At 34.4% G+C, this 12,495-nt stretch overlaps 1 protein-coding gene across 3 annotated transcripts in view; it reads right to left on the bottom strand.

The window, feature by feature from the left end:
- Positions 1 to 10,846: 10,846 nt before the first annotated feature.
- Positions 10,847 to 12,495, bottom strand: part of gria2b (glutamate receptor, ionotropic, AMPA 2b) — a 42,476-nt gene continuing 40,827 nt past the window's right edge. For all 3 annotated transcript variants that reach the window (XM_017417452.3, XM_017417449.3, XM_017417448.3), the window contains exon 16: positions 10,847 to 12,495. This exon is cut by the window's right edge. The gene's annotated coding sequence lies outside the window, so the exon portion shown is untranslated.

Raw genomic sequence — 12,495 nt, 5'->3', positions numbered from 1 at the left:
ATCCAGCCGTTTCATTATATAGCCAATATCAGACTACAAAAGATCTAAGGCAGAAATGGAAATCCAAAGGTAAGATTAGTGGATTTTAGGTTTCTTAAAAAAACCCAACATATTATAGATATTTGTTACCTTTAGTGCCAAGTGAAATGAAAATCAAATCTTAGTTCTGGTTGTGAAATGCAAGGTGCTTATAAACATTGATAGAGATTTAAATTTTGGTTTTGCAACAGAAAAAAGGCTCACAAATATTCACATATTTATAAAATATGTCTGTAGAGTCAGTTCTTTAAATGAAGCATGATAACAAATACTTTAAACCTGACATAAATTACAATTTTTTGTACCTGCAGCACTAAAATGTAAAATGTTATTTAACTTTAAAATGATAAAACATTTGACTTTGAGTACCTTGCACATTACTTTTTCAAATGATGGTTAAAAATAAGCAATTCATTTTTCCTCGGGATTGGCATAAGACACTTCAGAATTAAAATTCAGGCAAAAAAAGAAAGGAGGAAACAAACAAACAAAAAACAACAACAACAACAAAACCAGTATTATTAAAAATTGTTAAAGTATTTTTCACTTTAATTTAATTTTTCAGATTTACAAAACAAACAGACAAGCAAACAAACAAAAACAAAGTGTAATTTCAAACACTTAGATGTTTTCTCCTTTTTTGTCTCTTTAAATCAGAGATGTTTGCCTATAACTGTCTGCAGAGCTATTTTAGTTCATAATTTTTGACATCTTTCTGTTTAACTTCAACGTGTTCCACCCACTTTATCTTGTTTATGGTTGTTGAGTTTATAAGTGAGAGTTTGAAGGAAATGCAATTAATTTATCAGTATTTATTCAACAAACAATCACCTAACACACATCACTTAATTATAAAAATTATTTGTTGCCACTCTCACATAGGAAAGCTAAACTAATAATAAAGTTTTTTTGCTGGTAACCTTTTCTTTTAAATTAGTAGAAATTTTGGATTCTTATACATTCTTTTGTGCTTGGCTGAATATTGTCACATACTGCTGCACTTAATACTTAACAAGTCACTTGGCAGGAAGTATTGTGGCTATGAGGGGAGAAAAAGATCTAATTAGATCAGTGGGTCAGACTGTAGCTACTGTCACTTTGAATCACAAAGTGAATTAATGTATATATGCTTAGCTTTGATTATATAACGGAGCAGAAATGACCTTGAACATGGTATTTTTATCACAGTCATGTGATGTCGAAGCAACTCACACAATAGATTATAACACAAGTGAGAAAGTATAATCTGAAGATGGTTCTGAAAAAGGAATATGAAATATTTATTAACAAATAGATTTTAAATCAGGCTGTGCTGATATCAGAGAGGACCAGAGAAAGTAAATTGTGTAGACACAGTTTGTTCAATACGGGAAGATAGAAAGGTTATTTTAATTTATTTTATTCTTTTTTCTCCTATGTGTCAAGTAGTTTTACCAGGCAAATTTGACCCAAATGTTTGATTCAATATTGTTTTGTGCTCCTGTCAGTGTGACCTAATACTGCAGAACATAATCTAACAAGATAAAACACAAATGAATAAACAGTCACAGAAACCACGTATGTTGCAGAAGAGTTACAGAAAAACTAAAAGTCCTGACTCTCTGCTTTAACAGCAATGAAAGCCATACTGAAATATTTAAAGATGTTGTTACTCTTCATAGTTCCACCTAAAAATGTCAAATTGAAGACTGGACTGTAGTTAAAAAGGGCAAAAGATATAAACTGCTTTCATTAGAAACAGGCTTTGAATGAGAAGCAAGACCAGGAACTAAAAGAAGTGGGGAAAAATAAGCTAAAAATCATATTTCTTGTTGATCCAATGATCAATGCTAACACCTGACAGCCCATCTGACTCAACAAGTCCTGTATACTCTCAACAGTTTGTTTTATTAACCCAATTTACAGTAAAACACGATGAATCTATTATTACTTCATGCAAAAATCTTCATGTCTACATCAAAAGTAGAACTGCCAAAAACCTGTACCAGAAATACTTCTAGCAAAGTGTAGTGATACATTTTTGAGAGTGAGGAAACGGTTATTGTCCCAAAACATGGTGCAGGTGGAAAACTCAAGCCCTGAACAAATAGAGTTCAGAATCAGAAAAACTTCACACATGCTGCTCAAGTAAAATAATAACATATTTATAAGAAATAAAAGGCTTAGCAAAACAAAAAGTCAGATGAGACTCAAAAATCATAGAATAGAATCAAAAACAAATTTAATGCAAAACAAGCTTTAAAAATAAGAAAGAAATATAAAGAAATCAGATGCAGATTTTTCAATTACCAAAATAGATCTGGTGTGTAGGGGAAGCAGTGACCAAAATTAACTAAAAACAACTCAAGGAGTAGACATAACGTATATAAATAAACTCACATTAGAAAACAAAAGCAATAAACACATTACTTTAGTAATCTAAAAATTGTGATTTTTTCACAAATGTGTTTATTTTTTGTCTTATGTGATCTTTCATCATTAGCTGGGTGGAATATATAATGATCAAACTGTTGACATTATTGAAATGTTTAAAAGTGTAAAATAGATACTGAATGTTGACATTCCTTCACAGAAAAACCTAAACCTATAGGAATGCTTAAGTGATAACATATTCACGTTATTTTTACACATTAGAAAAGCATTTTAAAGGAATTTTTATAAATACTTTGTTGTTTTTTTTCTATTTTTTTTCTTTTGCTATAAATATTGTGTACTTTGAATATTCCTACAAAAAAGAGTTAAAAATCCCATATGAATTTACAGCAACATATTTTGATCAAATAAATAAAAATTTGCCGATAGTGACCAAAGAAAAGAGGAGTTTGAAACTGAGCTCGCCTCAGGAATAACGCTGTGGGTGGGGGTTTGGCGTGGCTCTCCAGTTCGAACCAGAAAACTGCTGAGAAGCACCTGTCGTCCCAATCTGTCCTCCTCCACGGTGGAGCTCTTTAAGTCTGCACAGACAGCAGCTGCTTCCGAGCTGTGCTGCGGTATTCCACCTGAATGTTTGATGTTGACGCGTATCTTTTGCTCCGTATCAGATAAACCACATTTTCCACCCACAAACAGGCCATCTCATTCCACTACGTATTCATAATGCATCCTTTCTGTGTTCTTATGCTGTGTGGTTATTGTTCCATAATCAGTGAGAAAACAACGCAGTAACAGACGTTAGCTTACGATTTCAAGAACTTAAAAAAACAAAAAACCCAACTTGACCACATCTTTGTAATATTATGTGTCTTCAGATCTTTGTCATTATGAGATTGATGGATGAAGTTTATTTGGAGCAATGACCATAAACAGCAATGATGCAAATGGCCCCAAGGTCTCCTGGTTAATAAGTCCTGACAGTCTGTATGGGCTTTATAGATCAGGGGCCAAACAGAAGAAGACTGCAGGGATGGGAAGTCTTATTACAGCCTGACAAAGACGGATAGCAGCTTAAATCCATCACCCTCCTGGGGATTATGTATATCTTCACATGTTTGTACATTTGAGAAGGGTGGGGTGTGAAGGAGGACATTATTGGCAAATGAAAATGTAAATGTCACCTAAGAGAGCCAACATTTTTTTTTGTTTGTTTCTGGACTTTTTGGAAAGTGCAATGCAGATTATTGAATGTCTGTCAACAAATGTTGATAAAAAATATTCAGTTTTTAGTTCTGCCTATTGTGAGACTCTGTTTCATGGAGGAGAGTCAGGATCAGATGACATGAACTATTACAGTGAATACAGAAATGCATAATAAGGTTGTTTTCTAACCATATCAAGTATCTTTTAATTCGCTAATGAACAGTAAAAAGTAGATACACCCTCTGTCAACTCATGAATTCTTCATTTTGAGGAAAAAAAAAATCTCATTATTCATTGTAAAATCAGCCCAGCTTTTGTCATTTAAACTTGCTTTCCACATGTGTCCTCAGCCATGGGTATTTCTCACCACCCAGAAAGTTTGTCCTTCACACATCCTGTGAAGTTTGGGGGAGATAGCATGTGAATTCACCCGAATTACAACCTTTGCTCAAAACTCCAGGTTGACAGGTGAGAAACAATGGTTCCCCGGGCCAACAATATGAGTTGGCAACTGCAAGCATGATAGTGCAGGGAACTGCTTATGACTAAATAAGTGTAAAGGCTAATAAATCTAACTAAAAAAGGATACATTTTTCTACAGTCATGCCATGAACATCTCCTGGCAGTCTTAGATATGAATCTAAACAATTGTTTTTGTTCAAGATGTTAACCATCCTGCATTTTAAAACTTACCTCATCATGAGTCAGGAGTGAAGTTTTATTATGCTGTCTTTTGTTGATTTTCTTTTTAGTTTCAACTGTTATACTTAAAACTATTCTGGCAGTTTGTTGTATTTTGGTCAATAGCTGCAAACTACCAGGAGAACATTTTTGTCAAGGACACCTTTTGACAAACACTGAGATCAGCCTCCGGTACATTTTGGCTCCAGAGGACACAAGGCCTCGCAGCTGAGGACTGACAGAACAAGCTCCAGCTGTCAGAAGGATGAGGTGGGCACAGAAACAGAAAAGGTACAGTTGGCTTGGGCTGATAACTAAAGTACAGGTTAGCGCAACTAGGCAGCTTTTTGTTTTAGCTAATTGTACATGAAATTAAACTTGTTTTATCAGTGACTGCATTCAAAAGCAAACACGTGTCTTTTGTACTTCCTTCTGACTCAGCCTATATAAATAAAACAAATTTATTTATATAACACATTTAAACACAACTGTAGTTGGCCAAAGTGCTGTGGACAAAACAATAAATGGGAAAAAGTATGACACCAAACACAAGAAACCATGAAACAACAAAACAAAAATAAAAACACTTAAAAATCTGATAAAACATAAGAAGAATTTGAAATTTAACCTTTCAAGGGGCTTTGATACAAGCTAATTGTTATTTGTTATTTTTAAAGGATTGTTGAATCAATTTGTTGTGGATTACAATAAAGTCCAACCCTTCCCTCCTTCTCTCTGCCTCTTGGAATGAGGCTTCATGCTTCACATTTTGGCTAATGTTATTTTGTCTACTATGGCCTCATGCTGTTAATTGGTTTGCACCTCTTGATTGCATAAAGGATCCAAGTGATGCAAATTCTTGTGTGTTTAGCTTCTTTTTAAAAGAACCCTCAAACTGCACCTTGTTCTCTGAGAATAGTTCAAGGTTTCATTCAGGCTGGATGAAACCTTGGATAAATCTCCTGAGAAAAAAATAAATCGATGGACCTCCCTCTGAGGTGTTTAGAAGGTAAAACCTAAAATAAAGTCCCACTGAGTATGTTTTATAGTCGTACAACCATTTAAGGAAATGGTGGCAAACTTTCCCCGTCTCAGATGTTAAGTTGTTGAGCTTCTGCTCTTTTTTGGATCCAAAAACCAAATCAGCCTGTGGAACTGTGACACACTTCCACCACAACTTGCGTAAGAAAAATAAATAAATAATAAATATTATATGAAATATTTTTACTTCAAAGAAAGAAAAATGGTAGTAGGCATGCTAAAAAAAAGCCTCATAAAATTTGTGCAAATTGCACCAGAAGAATGTTGCCATATTCTGGTGAGAAGAAGAGCCTTTTAAGAACTGACCTAAACTTTACCTCCTAAAAATGTTAACTTTAAAATGGTTAGAAGGTGCCAACATATCTACCTGCCTCCGTATGTCGCTCAAAATGATCCTTTCAAAGAAATAAGTACAAGTGCAAACACACACAGACACACAGACATGCGTCTTATCCCCTCACACATACACAAGCCTTGGCTTCTGCACAGCTCAGAGGCATTTCGCCTGTGTGTAGAGTGCAGCAATCTACATAGGGTTCATAAATCAAGAAGGCTCAGTGTGATGAAAAAATTTAATCTTGGTGGTCTTTAGCGGGCATGTAAGATCTATCTTCTCTTACCAGGCCTCCATTTCCCCTGACACCAGTGACAATGCCAGCCCAGTCGGCAAGTGAGACATTCAGAAGCAGATGGTGTCTGTCTGGAAGTGAAATCTTCTCGAGTAAATCACAAGTCCCATTTCTTTGGTTTGTTTGTCTCATGGGGCTTCTGATACAAACCTTTGGCTTTTGGTTAAACTATTTATATGATTTTTACCTGGAGATGAAAAAATATATACATTTATAACAGTCAAAATATGTTTTTTCCCCCCCAGAAAATTGAAGTCTCTGAAAATTGTAAAAGACTGGCTTTTACAGTCTAAGACATTTTTGCACAGATGGTACCTTGCTGTGACACACCCTAAACAGCTGCTGCATCATTTTTTACATCGTCAGATGAGCTGCAGCCGTATTTACCTATTTCCCATTAGAGTCATGATTATTTTTCAGGCAGGAAACTTTTCTCATATATTATTTATAGCATATCAACTTATAGTGGCATTTTGCTGATTTAGAGGTATGCTTAGAACTGTGGAATGTGATCTTGGTGCATTTTTTTAGGAGATTAGAACATGTTAGAAAAGAGGAATTTAGCCTGTTTTGTTGTGCTTTTCAATGTAAACACATGCACATAATAATTCTTTTGGAATAGCTTTAAAAAAAGCAATTCAATTTCATCAACAAGCAACAAGCTTTTCTTTGAACTTCCTTTATGGACTGTAAAATGCTGGAATGATTTGTCATTTGTTTGTGGGACAAGCTGACACATTTACTGCTGTACCATGTCCCCAATACGGAGGCAGAGACAACAATTTTCTTCGGTAAAACTAAAGATTGAAATTTTTTTTTTGAGCAAATTACCAAACAAGAAAAATAGTGTAGTACCAACTACATTTCTAATACATTTAAATACATTACTACTTGTCTTTCCTTATTATGTAGTTTTTCCTTGAGTATTCTGCAATGTTATCTATCTATCTATCTATCTATCTATCTATCTATCTATCTATCTATCTATCTATCTATCTATCTATCTATCTATCTATCTATCTATCTATCTATCTATCTATCTATCTATCTATCTATCTATCTATCTATCTATCTATCTATCTATCTATCTATCTTCAAAATCAAGGGAATAATTGGGTCCTCCATAATTAATTTTAACTTAGCACCAATGCAAGTTAAAAGTTGTTCTTTTAGTTGTTACACAAAATAAAAAGGGACATTAGAAATGTACATTTATATAGTGCATTTGTAAAAGTCTAATCATACCTATTGGTATGTTTCATTTTCTTGAGTGTGCCCGAGCAGCATTTAAGAATTGCTTCCTTCCATCTAAGCTATTCTGCTGTATTTTGTAATGTTTTGAAACAGACCATTGGTTTATTGCTCAGCCAGTTTTGGCAAGTAAGTGAGCATGAACAATACGAAAAATTGAAGGGGAGAGAAAAGCATTACCGTCAAATAAGTTTAGTGAAAAAAATGGATAATTTTATTTCTGACTGCTCTTGTGTTTTCTAAGTGCTGTTCTTAAATATCTAAAATGTATCCTTGAAAGAAAAGTAAAATTATATATAACCAGTCACACCACAAAGAGCGCCAAAATTGGATTTTTTTCTTTGTTTTTCAAATTTTAAATGCCACTGAAATTACACACAACTGCTTTGCCTGCTTAGCTGCGTCTCTGACATTTGAAAAAGAAATGTCACATGAAAGTTTCTTGCACACCTGCTTCAGGCGAAAGAAAACAACAAAACAACAGCTTGATGTTGTACGTTGCCATGGAAATATTTTCACCCCCCCACCCCCACCTCGTCAATCAGTCCTCAGTAAATCAAATTTCAGAGTGCTTCATTCTCCAGTCGCCCCACTGATAAAACACCATGGCTGTTTGGTGTATTCTCAAGAGTGACTTAAAATGGTGGTATGCGTGGAGCAGCAACCCCTCCCCCCTCGTGCTCCAACATTCAGCTACAGGGATCACACGTACTGGAACATGAGACACCCAGCTAACACTGTTGCCATGACAACCCAGCCAGAGGATAACTGTTTTACAGCATTTTACACCACCCACTACCTTGGCTCCCTCAGTAATATGTTGTGTTGGCAGCGACGCAGGCTAACCCACTGCAGTGATCGCAATACTTCAAATCGGGGAATTTCCTTATTTCCCACTAATGTGATAAAAAAAAGGAGTAAACAATATTAAATTGTTTGTGTTGTGCTCTGCAAGAGTCAGCGATAATTGAAAATGTCCCATCTGCCGTGGAAATGTCATTGGTTTTAAGCTGATGATATCACCAAATTGCACCATTTAGTACCATTTTATAACAAAATGCAGAAATGGTGATTTATGAAGTCTGTATTTTATCTCTCACATTATTTTATAGCAGACTAAGCAGTTAAAGTTAATTCCATTTATCATGTAAAATGTCAGGGCACTTTATTGTTGAGATTTTTTTCTCATAACCAAAAAGTATACACACAACTAAAACTTATATATTTCTTGATTAGTGGTATTGTTAGTAACAGTATAAATATATATGATTATTTACTAAAATGTTGTGTGCAGTTTTATTGATGTTATTCTTTAAAACTGAGCATGATTCTAAGTAAATACAAACCATAGTTTCTAGTTGTTTATCATAACTGAATATAATATCCTAACTACTAATACAACATGAATTGGTGCCTAGTTTTAGGTGGTATTGGCAAAATTGAAGGTTAATTTAGTCATTTCGTGGTATATAGAGTTTTGTGTAGATTTGGCTGTTTTTGTAATTTTGTTTTTCTCCTTGCTGCTCACCTGAACAAAGTTAATAATCAGCATGCCTGCAATCTTTATAGTTTTGTATCTTGGTTTCTGTGCAGCGCTCTGATGTTTCTTTATAGTTGGATCCTTTAAACAACTTGTCCTTCATGGATATTCTAAAGCCTCATCAGCCATTTCTCTTTCCCTCATTTCACTTTTTACAATGTTGTCTTTAAGAAAACAGCAATAAAACTTTTTTGTTGTTTTTTTTTTTTAAATGCAGTGTGAAATTCTGTTCTGCGTGTTTGCCAAATCAAACTATTTTATTGTTGCAGTATTTTATGCATATGAGTTGATAAAAAGTGTTGCACCTTAAATCTGCAAGATCACTGCTGCGTGAGCATTTCTGCATCATCCCTGCATTTTAATGAGGCCAGGGCAGACCTTAGTTAATAGAGCTGCAGATGAAACATCGCCCTGTCTGTGCTATTGACATCTCCTATATGAGGTGGCAGATCCAGGCCATTCCCTGTGTACCCTCTGTCATCATTAGCTTCAGTCCGGCGAGAATAGTATCAGAATAACCATTGACAATGAGCACTGTAACTCTGGCAGAAGTGTGGAACGGAGGGAGACAGTGCCAGTGTTTCACAGGTTGGTTGCTCAGATGCTGAAGATTAATTTTAGTTACACATCCTACTGTGCTATGATTGGCTGAACTAATGGTCTATAGCCATTTTTGATTTCACAAATGTGGTGTGGCTGATTGGTGGAATGACACCATTGTCTCTGTGACATCAACAAATCATTTTGTTGTGGATGGAAAAAAAAGGTGTCAAAATTGGTTTAATAAAAGATCAGCAGCCTTTCATTTTATTTTTACATAGGTCTAATCAAACATCATGCAGAAAAATGGCTTTGAAACTTAAATGTTTATAAAGTTACATGTAGTAATTTGCACATGGACTCTTGTATTGTAATATTTATATCAATTTATTTTGTGCAAAAGTGATGTATGCACATATAAAAGCCCTGTTTATGGGGTAGGGGTGAATTAATTCTAGGAAGTTTTGGTCTGGACAAAATTCACACAAACCGTCGAGGATGAACAAATGTGTCCAGTTGCCAGTCATCTGACCTAACTTAGCAGCAGGTGGGGAACTAGACCTCATATCAGCATGTGGTTGGAGCAGAGATGAGGTGTGTGCAGCAAATCAGCATGTTTTAGTCCAGATCAGTGAAGCTGTTTTCGTGTCATGTTTTAAAAGTTAATTGCCAGATGTGAATTTGCTAATTTAGACATATTGAATCCAACAGAAATATCTACAATGTAGTCTTTGTGAAGCAAGCCATGTGCATACTTCTAGGTTTATCTTTGTGATAATATTTTAATATGCTTTTAGAGTAATTATGGAGTGTATCATACAATTTTAAAATCAAACACTCCTGACACAGTAGTGTCAAAATGTCAGCCTGCTTTGGTTTGCACAATGAAAGCTGAATAATAATCAGTGAGCTCTAAACCCATTTAAAGCTAGTCGTCCTTCAGCTCTGAGGCACCTGATTCTGTCACTTATTGCTGATAGATATTCAGAGAGCCCTGTTTTCTGAAAAAAAATTGAAGCATAGACATGGCCAGTTTAATGTGCTGCTCTACAGTGGAGTCAGTTGTCTGCAGAAAAGGCAGACCTTAAAAACGACTAAACTGTTTTTTCAATAAATAAACAAATAATTAAGAAACTTGTGAGGTTGATTCTTTGAGTGAGACAAGCTAAATATGTTTGTAATTTCACAAATGATATAAAGAAAGGAATGCATTCAACTGTCTTTAATGACAGATTTATAAACTAAGATCATCTTTGTTGAGAAATGATGACTTTATAGTCATTTTGGTCAAACCTTGTAAATGACATAATGAGCAATCTCATGCATTATGGTGGAAGTTCAGGAGATATATTAGCGCTCAGATAATGTGCTGTCAATGACTCTCAGCTACTACTACACCAAAATGTGCATTTGACTAAATTATAGTCATTTTTGTATTGGCTAACGTTGATTAGCTGTGGTGTGTATGACAACAAAGTTGCATCATTAAAACATGAGAATGCATTTTGCTCCAGGATTAACAGCAAGTTATAAATAATTACACTGAAAATAACAAGAAATCAGTAACTTTTATTTAGAAAGAGTCCCAAAAAATAAAGAAGTTAGCACACATTCCAAATACAAAATGTCAGTGAATAGCCTGAAAATGCAATGAAATTGATTAGCAACTATTAAATGTTTCTATTGTTGAATTCTTTAAACAACAGTGATAATAATACAAGTTATGTTCCTGCTGATTGCAGTTTACACAGGTTAAATTTTGACAGGGAAAGAAAAAAAGTGCTCATCTGTTAAATTGTGTCAATAACTTACAGTGAGTCTGAAAAACTGAAAAAATAAATAAATAACTGGAATAAGAATTTGTAACTCAGTTTTGAATGGAAGCAAAATTATTATCAGAAAGGGATATCATTTTTCAGATTTTACCTTTTTGTATAAAATATATGTTTTATGTATATATTGAGTGTATATCTATATATATGTCTTACATTATATTTCCAATTTCAAACAGGTATCCTCACAATCTCAACATTGAAATGAAAACACAGGTTTGGCAGTAATGAAATAAACTTATTTAGTATTTGTGGCAACAACATGCAAGTGGTGCTACTACATTGTCAGATCAATGCAAAATACATGGAGACTGGAAAACAAAGCAAAAAAAGGCTATTGTTATTAGCACTGTCATTGCCACCAACTGTACATCTAGATACAAAAGTTACAGAATGTATCAGAGTCATTTACATTCACTGAGATGACAGTGATTTATTATAATAAGACTATATTTATATCTACTGGCACTGGAATTTGGCACTCTTACTTATTTGGCATTTTAAACCATCACCTAAGCCACGTGAATGTGGATGCCTCTTTTTAGATGTCACTGCAGAATGTAATGCAATAATACCATATCATACTATTCATTGTTTTCCATTCATGGCATGTAAACAGATTAGTTTCCTCTTGAAAACAGAGCAACAACCCTGGTCCTTGTCAGAAAAAATACAAACAGCAAAAGCACTGAAGCAAACAAAGAGACAAAAGAATAAAGTAAAACTTCTGCACCAACTCTAACAAGAAAAAACATATAGAAGGATTAATTCCAAATGTCAAGCATTGACGAATAGTTCATATCAACACCAAATGTTAAAGAATAAAATATACAGGAAAGTTTTTAATAGCAATTAATTACATGATTTAAAGATGTCACCCTTTTATGCAATGTATTTGGCTTTAAAAATATGGAACTAGAAGCTGTTTAGTATTTTTATTCTTTCTTAATACTCATACAATATGATGTTTATATCCAACCAGTATGTAAGCAAGTTTATTTAAAAGCTATTTCGTGAAAATACATAAAAATATTTTTATATTTTTCTGTAAATTTTCTTAAAAAACTTTGACCATTTCACATCTTAGATGAAATCAAGTGTGCTTGAAAATCCTGTTTGGCGGTGGTGGCTACAGAAATGGTGTGTTGTTGACATCTTCCCTTTACGCACATACGCTCACACACACTCACACACTCATGCTCTTTGCCCATAAAAACACAGCGTAGATGACTGAATCTCTGACTCCCAGAAGATACCGCAGCTGTCAGTCAAGCCCTTGCTTCTGTCTCAGTCCAGTCCGAGCAGATAGGAAAGCATGGTGTCACCAGTTTAAAAAAACCCAAAAAACCAACAACTAAAAAAAACA

The sequence above is a fragment of the Kryptolebias marmoratus genome, linkage group LG9 (assembly GCF_001649575.2).
Source record: "Kryptolebias marmoratus isolate JLee-2015 linkage group LG9, ASM164957v2, whole genome shotgun sequence".
In the NCBI taxonomy this organism is placed as follows: domain Eukaryota; kingdom Metazoa; phylum Chordata; class Actinopteri; order Cyprinodontiformes; family Rivulidae; genus Kryptolebias; species Kryptolebias marmoratus.
Note: the sequence above shows the minus strand (reverse complement) of the source record. Positions and strands in the feature narration are given on the sequence as shown.